Below are 12104 nucleotides of genomic sequence, written 5' to 3'. Positions count from 1 at the left end.
ATGTCTAAGGGACCTGCAGTCGGTATTGATCTTGGCACCACCTACTCCTGTGTGGGCGTCTTCCAGCATGGAAAGGTGGAGATAATTGCCAATGACCAGGGTAACCGAACCACACAAAGCTATGTGGCTTTTACTGAGATGGAACGATTGATTGGGGATGCTATGAACAATCAGGTTGCGACGAACCCCACCAACACAGTTTTTGATGCCAAATGTCTGATAGGACTTAGGTTTGATGATGCTGTTGTGCAGTCTGACATGAAGCACTGGCCCTTCAGGGTGGTGAAAGATGAAGGCAGGCCCAAGGTCCAAGTAGAGTACAAAGGAGAGACAGAAAGCTTCTACCCAGAGGAGGTATCCTGTATGGTTCTGACTAAGATGAAGGAGATTGCAGAAGCTTATCTGGGGAAGATGGTTACCAATGCTGTGGTCACAGTGCCTGCCTACTTTAATGATTCTCAGCAGCAGGCAACAAAAGGTACTGGAACTATTGCTGGCCTCAATGTCCTTCGAATTATCAACGAGCCGACTGTTGCTGCTATTGCCTATGTGCTAGGTACGATGGTTGGAGCTGAAAGGAATGTGCTGATCTTTGACTTGGTAGGTGGTACTTTTGATGTGTCCATCCTCACAATTGAGGATGGAATTTTTGAAGTAAAATCAATAGCTGGAGACACCCACTTGGGTGGAGAAGACTTTGACAACAGGATGGTCAACCATTTCATTGCTGAGTTTAAACGAAAGCACAATAAGGACATCAGTGAGAACAAGAGAGTTGTCAGGTGTCTGCGTACTGCCTGTGAACCGGCAAAGTGCACCCTCTCCTCCAGCACCCAGACCAGTATTGAGATTGATTCTCTCTTTGAGGGAATCGACTTCTATACCTCCATTACCCATGCTCTATTTGAAGAATTAAATGCTGACCTGTTCTGGGGCACTCTGGACCCTGTAGAAAAGGTCCTTTGAGATGTCAAACTAGACAAGTCTCAGATCCATGGTATTGTCCTGGTGGGTGGTTCTACCAGAATCCCCAAGATTCAGAAGCTTCTGCAGGACTTCTTTAATGGAAAAGAGCTGAACAAGAGCATCAACCCTGATGGAGCTGTTGCTTATGGTGCTGCTGTCGAGGCAGCCATTCTATCTAGAGACAAGTCTGAGAATGTTCAGGATTTGCTGCTCTTGGATGTCACTCCTCTTTCCTTTGGTATTGAAACTGCTGGTGGAGTCGTGAACGTCCTCATCAAGCGCAATTCCACCATCCATACCAAGCAGACCCAAACTTTCACCACCTACTCTGATAACCAGCCGGGTGTGCTTATTCAGGTGTATGAAGGTGAATGGACCATGATAACAACCTGCTTGGAAAGTTTGAACTTACAGTCATCCCTCCAGCACCCTGTGTGTTCCCCAGATTGAAGTCACATTTGACATTGATGCCCATGGCATCCTCAATGTTTCTGCTGTAGATAAGAGCACAGGCAAGGAGAACAAGATCACCATCACCAATGACAAGGGCCGCTTGAGCAAGGAGGATATTGACCATGTGGTCCAGGAAGCTGAGAAATACAAAGCTGAAGATGAAAAGCATAGAGATAAGTTTTCCTCCAAGAATTCCCTGGAGTCTTATGCTTTCAACATGAAAGCAACAGTTGAAGATGAGAAACTTCAAGGAAAGATGAATGATGAGGCCAAACAGAAGATCCTAGACAAATACAACGAGATCATCAATTGGCGGGAAAAGAACTAGAATGCAGAGAAGGAAGAATCTGAACACCAGCAGAAAGAATTGGAGAAAGTCTGCATCCTTATCATTACCAAGCTGGACCAGAGTGCTGGCAGGATGCCGGAGGAATCCATGGTATTGTCCTGGTGGGTGGTTCTACCAGAATGCCCAAGATTCAGAAGCTTCTGCAGGACTTCTTCAATGAAAAAGAGCTGAACAAGAGCATCAACCCTGATGGAGCTGTTGCTTATGGTGCAGCTATCCAGGCACCATAAGCCTTTCTTCAGGGCCCACCATTGAAGAGGTGAATTAAGTCAATCCAAGTAAAGGTGTAGCATTTTTTCCACAGGGAAACATTTGAAGGACCCAAATTTAGCAAGTTGCATGGCAGTTTCAAATTCAAACTGCTACAGTAAATTTACTGAGCATTCTCAATATTTGAACATGGAACATGTGCACAGGGAGTGAAATAAGAATTGCACTTTTTAAGCACTGTATCCTAAGTGGAAAATGCAATGTCTAATAAAACAGGTGGAAAATGGAATGTCTAATAAAAACATTTAAATTGGCACCAAAAAAGATAAATATAATAGATAAATTAGAAAATGGCTTCCAGCTCACTACATTCTTTTTAAAATGTGAAGTGTGTCACAACCCCAGAGAACCTAGACAGCAATGAGGACCCTCAGAGAGATTTACATAGACCTAATCTACATGGGAAGTAGAAAAAGATAAGATCTCCTGAGTAAATTGGGAGAATGGGGAACTTGGAAGAGGCTTGAAGGGGAGGGGAGAGGAAGAAAGCGGAGCAGAGAAAAATGTAAAGTTCAATAAAAATCAATTAAAAATGAAAAAAATGTGAAGTGCAATTCCAATCCATTAGCTGCTTGATCCTGACAAACTTTCTGTCATGGGCTTAGATTATTCTCTTTGAATACATAATTAAAAAATGTTTAAAATTTATCACTGTAGTTTTTTCACTATTTCTGTGAAACAATAGTTTATTCTTACATTCTTAGCCCAATCTTGAGTGTCTTGTCTTGAATTGAGGTTCTCTTGCCTCAGTTACCCAAGGGTTTGGCTATGAGTCTGGTTTGATGTGTGTGTGTGTGTGTGTGTGTGTGTGTGTGTGTGTGTGTGTGCTTCTATTTCCTACTCCCTTAAAGCTAGGAATAAAATTGACATTAGCTGAACTAAATCTTTTCCAGGCTTAACTGTCCAATCACTCTATAGTAAAATCTATTACGGCTCCAGTTTGTAACTAGAGATTTCCAGAGAGGTTAACATTTTTTTCCTGGAATATCACAAAATCAATGTTGTCAGCTAGAACACTGGTCACCTTTAACCACACAATACAACACTGGCACAAGAACCTCATAATAACGGTAATACCTGTAGTTATGTGATTCAATACAATTTTCTTCATAAACACCACAATTTGAATTGACAGTAATTTTAACATTTTAAGAAATATTTTTTTTTGTCATGTTCTCCCTCCTTCTTCTTCTCATTTGGACCTTGGGAGCTCAGTCTAGTGCTCCAATGTGGGTCTCTGTCTCTATCTCTATCTATCGCCGGATGAAGGTTCTATGGTGATATGCAAGATACTCATCAGTGTGGTTATAAGATAAGGCCAGTTCAGGCACCCTCTCCTCTGCTGCCCATGGAACTAGTTGTGGAAATCCCTTTGGACACCTGGGAACCCCTCTAGAGCCAAGACTCTAGCCAACCCTAAAATGGCTCCCTTGGTTAGGATAACTTCTTCCCTGCTCCCATATCCACCCTTCCTCCATCTCAATTATCCCATTCCCCCAAGCTCTCCCCAATCCTCCCCTTCTCCCTTCTCTCTCCCCATCTCCCCATCTCCCCTTCCCCCCAATCCACCCCCACCCCCCCGCTCCCAACTTTTGCCCGGCGATCTTGTCAACTTCCAATATCCAGGAGGATAACTATATGTTTTTCTTTGGGTTCACCTTCTTATTTAGCTTCTCTAGGATCACGAACTATAGGCTCAATGTCCTTTGTTTATGGCTAGAATCCGCTTATGAGTGAGTGCATACCATATTCCTCTTTTTGGGTCTGGGTTATCTCACTCAGTAAAGTGTTTTCTATTTCCATCCATTTGCATGCAAAGTTCAAAATGTCATTGTTTTTTACTGCTGAGTAGAACTCGCAAGGGGTGTGTCCACCCACTGAGATAATGGGACTGATCTAATGGGAGCTCTGCAAGGCCAGCTGGATTGGGACTGATGGAGCATGTGATCAAACTTAACTCTCTGAATGTAGCTGACAATGATGGCTGACAGAGAAGCCAAGGACAATGGCACTGAGTTTTGATTATACTGCATGGACTGGCCTTGTGGGAGCCTAGTCTCTGGATACTCACCTTCCTAGACCTGGATGAAGGGGGGAGGACCTTGGCCTTCCCACAGGGCAGGAAACCCTTACTGCTCTTAGGACTGGAGAGGGAAGGGGAGGGGGAGGGGAGGGAAATGGGGGAGGGGAGGAGGTAGAAATTTTTAATAAATAAAGAAATAATTTTTTTTGATTTTCAAAGTTTTGATTGATTTTTATTTTTATATGAGTTTTCTGCAATGGGTAATAAGTAAAATATGAGTATTTCAAAGATCTTAGTGTATATTACAACCTTGAATAAAATAACATTTAATGTATTAAAAATGCAAAGGTATTAAGTTTTAAAGTGTATAAAGTATTCTCAGTCTTTAATTCACCCACAATCAGTAGCAGGTAACATTTTAGTACGAGGCTCAGAATTGGAATTCCATTTGTAATACAGATATGCCTGTGTCTTGGGGTAAAAGCAAGGCACAGGAGTTTTGGGGAACCCCACAATTCTGTATATCATTTTATGATAGAATTTTCAAAATGATTATAGAAACTAGATGCCTTCTAGTCTAGGACTTTACAGGATACATAGCTACCTGCTAAGAAGTGATTACATTTCTATCTACTCACTGAGTTACTAGTTTGCTCCAGGATGTTTTTCCTTCATGTGCTAAGAAAGATGCTAACCTGTGCTAAGATACTAGCCTGGACAACCACGGATTCAGAAGCTGCTTTAGCTTCATCTGTCATCTAGCATATTATTAATCATATGCAGGAGTATGGCTTTTTGGGCTTTAATTCTATATATCTTGGTCTCATGTCAGATTTGACCAATCACTTGTAGTTTCCTTATGACAAAATAAGTTGATGACCTTCAGACATTATTCTTCTCTGTTTTCATCTATGTTGTTCTAATTTAAACCTCCCAGTGCAACACAGCTTGGGCCTCACTGATGTAACACTGTAAAACTGTTTGGATTGTGAGAAAAGTATAAACACAATAAGAATGAGAAAAACATCAGTATCTAACATGAAATAATCTTTTAGTTTTCTATAAGTCACCTGAAAGATTGTATTCTGGATTCAAGTGTTCTGATCTTAATATTATTGCTGCTACTTATCAGCTATGTGATCAAGCATATTTAGTTTTCTGATTTTTTTCTGTTTTAGTAACATAAAAACATTTCAGGGCATCCTCCTTAGAGAAATGTTACATCATAATGATGATGTGTATGGTGAGCCTTCTATGTTTCATTCACTTTCTACTCTTCCAGTATGAATTATGACCAAGAGGCTTACTTAAATACAGTACACTTAATATCTCTTGAGAAATGGTTTCTGTTGGTCAGAAATTATGAATGGCTGACCTACTCTTCTATTGTAGAGTGTTGTCATGGCATGTGTAATTAATTGTATACTAGGAAACCATATCAGAAGTTTGGCTAGTTCCTTAGCAGCATGGCTTCTGTGAGCAGTATCCATTGCTATAGCTGTTGACCTGAATGTTCATTTTATTGAATAGAAGTATTCTCAACTTCTTGACCCTGTCAACACAGCAAGTTGCCTACATGACTCTTTCAACATGGTTGCTTAACTCAGGATGGTCTATTTTTACAATCTAGCGATGAGGAGATCTAATGCGATGATTAGTAGCTTTCTGATCTGAGGGGCTTTCATCTGACCTTGTACTCTTAGTTTTTGTGTTCAGAACTACCCCCCCCCAGATTCTGTTTAAAATAAAGACTGACACCTTGTTCTCACTTATCCTAACTCAAAAATCTAGATTAGGATGGAAGAATGAGATTTTATAACGAGTCATTTATTTAGAAACCAGATAGAAGTTGTTCAAATAATAGAGATGAAAGAATAATATCTCTGTTTGTCTGGATGATCATTATTGTTATGAGCAAGAATGTATGATATAATCATGCATCATTAAAAATAGAAATACTCCACCCATTTTCCTACAAAATTCAAGATGTCATTTTTTTTCTGCTGTGTAGTACTCCATTGTGTAAATGTACCACATTTTCTTTATCCATCCTTTGGTCGAGGGGCATTTAGGTTGTTTCCATGTTCTGGCAATGACAAACAAAGATGCTATGAACATAGCTGAGCACGTGTCCTTGTGGCACAATTAAGCATCCTTTGGATATATACCCAAAAGTGGTATTACTGGGTCTTGAAGAAGGTTGTTTCCTAATTTCCTGAGAAATTTCCACACTAACATCCAAAGGGGTTGTACCAGTTTGCATTCCCACCAGCAATACAGAAGTGTTCCCTTTTCCCCACAACCTCTCCAGAATAAGTTGTCATCAGTGTTTTTGATCTTGGCCATTCTTACAGGTGTAAGATGGAATCACAGAGTTGTTTTGATTTGCATTTCTCTAATGACCAAGGATGTTGAACATTTCCTTAAGTGTCTTTCAACCATTTTAGATTCCTCTGTTGAGACTTCTCTGTTTAGGTCTGTACTTCATCTTTTATTGGATTATTGTTCTCTTGATGACCAATTTTTTTGAGTTCTTTGTATATTTTGGAGATCAGACCTCTGTCCAATGTGGGGTTAGTAAAGATCTTTTTCCATTCTGTAGGTTGTCGTTTTGTCTTGTTGACCTTGTCTTTGCTTTACAGAAGCTTTTCAGTTTTAGGAGGTGCCATTTATCAATTGTTTCTTTCAGTGTCTGTGCTGCTGGGGTTATTTTTAGGAAGTTGGCTCTTGTGCCAATGAGTTGAAGTGTACTCCCCACCCTCTCTTTTATAAGGTTCAATGTGGATGGCTTTATGTTGAGGTCTCTTATCCAGTTGGAACCGAGTTTTGTGTATGGTGATAGGCATGGGTCTATCTTCATTCTTCTACATGTTGATATCCAGTTATGCCAGCACCATTTGTTAAATATGCTTTCTTTTTTCCATTTAATAATTTTTGCTCCTTTGCCAAAAATCAGGTGTCCAAAGATGTGTGGATTGAAATATGAGTATTCTATTCAGTTCCTTTGATCATCCTGTTTGTTCTTATGCCAATACCAGGCTGTTTTTAGTACTGTAGCTCTGTAGTAGAGTTTGAAATCAGGGATTGTGATGCGTCCAGAAGTTCTTTTACTGTACAAGAATTATTTTGGCTATTCTGGGTTTTTGCTTTTTCGTATGAAGGTGGGTATTCTTTTGAGATCTGTGAAGAATTTTGCTGGGATTTTGATGGACATTGCATTGAATCTGCAGATAGCCCTTGGTAAGACTGCCATTTTTACTATATTAATTCTTCCTACCCAAGAACATGGGAGATCCTTCCACTTGTTGGTGTCTTCTTCAATCTCTTTCTTCAAAGATTTAAAGTTCTTGTCATACAAGTCTTTCACTTTGCAGGAAAATTGATGGAGCTGGAAAACATTGTTTTGAGTGAAGTAACACAGACACAGAAAGACAATTATCACATGTACTCACTCATAGTTTTTTTTTTAACATAAAACAAAGAAAACAAGCCTACAAACCACAATCCCAGAGAACTTAGACAATAATGGGGACACTAAGAGAAACTTACATAGATCTAATCTACATGAGAAATAGAGGAAGGCAAGATCTTCTGAGTAGATTGGTAGCTTGGGGACCTTTGGGAAGGGTTGGAGGGGCAAGGAAGGGAGTAGAGAGGAATTTAGAGCTCAGTGAAAATCAATTTAAAAAGAAAAAAAGTAGAAATACAAGCAATAATGCATTCAAGGTGATTATAATGTGAATAAGATTTGTCATTCAAAAAGGTCTATACCAACTCAGAGAAATCTCATTATGTGATCCATATAAAAAGATCAAAGGGAATGCCATAGTACAACCAAATGAGAAGAGAAAAATATTGAAAAAGACAGAATGCATTTAGTAGAATATAATTAAAATTATATTTTCTGTGCTATTTAAACCATTAATAAATTGCCTACAGTAATGCTATAAAGTAACTTAATACTTAATTAAGTGAAATTAGAGTGTATTTAAAATCACTAATAAGAAACCAAGCACAGAACTGAGTAGTAGGAGACAATTAGCCCTAAGTTAAAGATGCATAGACATATTATCTAAATATAAACTAATCCTCTGTGTTTGATTATTCTGAATAATATTGGAAGTCATTATAATATGCCCTGTGATGTGAATGTGATAAATGGACCTGTGATACAGTTATAGTCAATTTTATCTTAGGTAAGCTCTCTGATATATTTTAAGAAATAAAACTTCAGAAATAACTAATGCAGTATTAAAAATATCTTTTACCACTCATGTAATGAGATACTTAATATTTTTAGGGTATTATTGTGTCAGTAACACTAATAGGTATGTTGGGTGTCATAAGAAAAGATGAGATATTTGCATTAGAAAAATATGACTCATAAAAACCATATCATAAATATTGCCATCCTTACCTATTTTATTCATCCTTTTTTCTCATTCTTTATGGTCAAACTGTCTAACTGGATATTTAGATGTTATTTTGTTAGCTAAATTGGAAATTTCCTAGTCTTGGTGAATTCTTTTCCTCTTCTTTATTTAGTTTTCTTATAAAAATTCAGGTGTCTCTTGTGGATATTTCTGTATGTATGAATGATGTGATCCTTGCAGATGTGACATGCCAGTATAATTTCAAATATAGAAATTCTGAGAGTTTGTGTTGATAGAGAAGATTTTATGCAAGATCAGCTCCTGTGTGAATATCTCAGTACAGTTGCCTTACTTCAATCAGAGCCTGTGAATAATGAACATTGCTTCAGAGAGACACCTCTATCCCACCTAGATTGGGAAACAGAACGGATGCATCAAATCCACAACGCTGTGGTTTCTGTGCTTCTGATTTGCCCCAATTAACTATTTCCTAAAAATTCATGTCACTCTAAGAGCTATTTCTCTTTTTAACCAGAGAAACTGCAAAGAGGAGCCTCTCACACTATGGTGAATTAACTTAATTCTAGCCCTGCTGAAATCAGAGTCCTCAGTTCTTAGATACTTCATATCCAGGATAGCTGGAACAGAGCTGGTGCTACACACCTTTGCTCAATCAGTGGCCCCTGTCCACCCTCACCATGTGTGTGATTCCTTTCCTTAATTCTTCATTTGCTTGGTTCTAGGTGCTAGAGTTTCTAGTATTATCTCCTATTCTATACAACCTGTCTGATTCTAATCTTAGGCATTATACCACACTCCTAGGGTTAGTTAATCTTCCTTTTCCTGGATAGGAAGTCACTGCTTTGGACTTAAATACTTCATAGTACATCATTACACCAATTATTGACCCAGGGAAAATATATATTGTACACCTTTCATCATAGATTTTAACCCATATTAGAATTCACAATCAGTACTAAATTTTTGAGACGTACACTTTTTTGTCTTTTCTTTGCAAAACAAGCTCTATCTATTTTATGGTGACATTAGCAAAAATAATATTTGGAAAAGCTTGTAAAAGTATCCTAAAGGACTTGTGGGTATTACGTCAGAACAGGGCAAGTATAGGCAAAGCACAGAAAAGTGTCAAAATAAACTTGCACAAGGAAAATAATGGCTTATTATAGAAATTAGACTTTAAGCAATAATGCCACATTATTGGCACTTATATATGTATATGTTTAATTAAAATCTGAACTGTTAAAATTGATTATTTAATATATAACCATGCAAAATATCTTGCTATTCATGAAGTCACTTTTTGTATTTTCTAATCTACTTTCACAGGGTTACAATGAAATTTCACTTTGACATTTTGATATTATCCATCCTATGTAGGTCATTATTTGATAGGATAGATGGCAACAATTCAGGATATATTTGTCCAGGGTAGATTCAATCATTCTAAACTTTGCTTTAACCATTAGGTTTGGATAACCTATCAAAAGAGGATTCTCCCCTTTCATATCCCCTTAGTTACCATCAATATGATGGAGGGTGATTCTGTATTGTAGAAGCTTCAATCAGCCACATTTGTGTTTAATACTCTCTAGTCTTATTTAATAGTATATTGATTTTTTCAGACTGTTGACTATAAATAAAAGGAAGTAAATATTAGATAGGAATTCTTATATGTCTGACATTTCCTTTACCTGCACTCATTTCTGTACATTAACCAATATGGTAATAAAAAGTTTTATTAGTTTTCCATTGCCCTGCTCTTAATGCACCACATGAATATGTAGTAATATGTTTTTCTTCTGATTTTGAAAAAAGTGTACAATTTTCACAATATCATTATAACAACTGACATCTGGCGGGTTGTTATACATATGCTATTAGGTGTTGCAGTATTGATTTCTTATTGGTTTATTTCTTCCATGTTCCAGAAATTATAATGACTGTGCCTTAAATTGCTTTTTGTTTTTCAGTAATTCCTAGGTAGAAGCTTTGTAGAAGATGTTACCTAATATTCTAGCTCATATTATATCTCTAGCCAATACTGACAGATATAAATAGATAAAATATGAAATACATAATAAAACAAGGATGCTTCTCAATGTATTCCAAACATACAGCATAAACTACTTTCAACAGAACTGTTAGCAGATAAGCGATGGATAATAATTATTGAATTTGGTAACCGCAATGTTTTTAAAAAAATCCTACACTTAACAGTTTGAAGAATGATTGACAACTTTTACAGAAAGGCAGGGGTGGAAAGAAGAATTTATGATATTATCCCTTATCTTTAGAATGTCACTGAAATTTCTCACTACTTCAAGAGGACAAAAAAAATAACAAAGTGGACAATATTTGAAAGGAAGAAATACAACTGTCTTTGCATACAGCCCACAGGGACATTCATACATATTCTAGAGATAATGACTTGATCTATCAAAGATGCAGGACATGTGAATGATATAAACATTCATTGATGTGTTTATAGTAACAAAGAACAAACCAAAAGGAATATAAAACCTGTAAGTATTCATTAAAATCATCCCCAGGGGCCAGAGCATAGCTCAGTGATTAAGAGCACTGGTTACTCTGCCTGAGAAACTGGGTTCAATTCCCAGCAGGCACAGGAAGACTCATAGTCCTGTGCAGCTCAATTTACAATGGATTACACATCATTTTCTCATCTCCACATATAAAGACATGCACGCAAAGAAATAGGTACACACTTCAATGATAGTAACACATTTGATAGCACCCAAACATGAAATGTTGTGGGTAATGTTTGACAATTTGAGTTAATGAAAACTATTATAATGTTACACAAGAAATTATAAAGAACCAAATCAATAAGTATACAAAGTTCTAATGTGATTTAAATATGGTTCTAATAGTTTAAATCATTGCTACACTAAGTTATTAATGTAATCCTTATCAAAATCTTAAAAGAAATCGTAAAATCTTAAGATACAGTTACTCTATCTTATACTTTTATATTAAAAAATATTGACTATATATAAAGGTGGAGTATTAAACCTGCCTAAATAAAAGTTTAATATATAAAACCTGTAGTGGCATATCATTTGTCTTTTAATAAATAATGCTTGCCTGAGAGTCAGAAAAGTAAAACAGCCACACTGGCTAGCCATACAGACCAGGCAAAAATGATACACACCTTTAATCCCAGCAGTCATACTAGTTTGCTACAGAAACCAGACAGTAGTGGTGAAAGCTCTTAATCTCAAAATAGATTATAAAATTGGAGGAGATAGCTCTCAAACACAGTCTCATTCGGAGATTCCCAGAGGCAGGATCCCCATTTCGGACTGATGTAGAGGTTAAAGCAAGTGGCTGTTTTGCTTTTCTGACTTCCAGGTTGAACTCCAATGTCTGTCTCTGAGTTTTTATTAATTGTGCTTCAAAAACCCTAACCAAAACAATCTTTGACTAAGAATAAGAAAACTGATCAATGGAAGAGGAAGGAAAACTAGAAATAGAGATAGATACTGGACAGAGGAAAACACCACATGAAAAACTAAATTATAGACGAAATCTTGCATCAATATTATGCACAATGTACAAAAATAAACCAAAAGAAATTACAACCTTAAATATAGAGCCTAAAATTATTTGAAATTATAGAAGACAGGAG

At 37.2% G+C, this 12104-nt stretch overlaps 1 pseudogene; it reads left to right on the top strand.

The window, feature by feature from the left end:
* On the top strand, positions 1-1939 carry LOC121466309 (annotated as a pseudogene).
* The last annotated feature ends 10165 nt before the right edge of the window (positions 1940-12104 follow it).

The sequence above is a fragment of the Microtus oregoni genome, unplaced genomic scaffold, assembly GCF_018167655.1.
Source record: "Microtus oregoni isolate MIOR12 unplaced genomic scaffold, Mior012 000033F_ref0000390, whole genome shotgun sequence".
NCBI classification, from domain to species: Eukaryota; Metazoa; Chordata; class Mammalia; order Rodentia; family Cricetidae; genus Microtus; species Microtus oregoni.
This window is presented reverse-complemented; position numbering and strand designations above follow the sequence as displayed.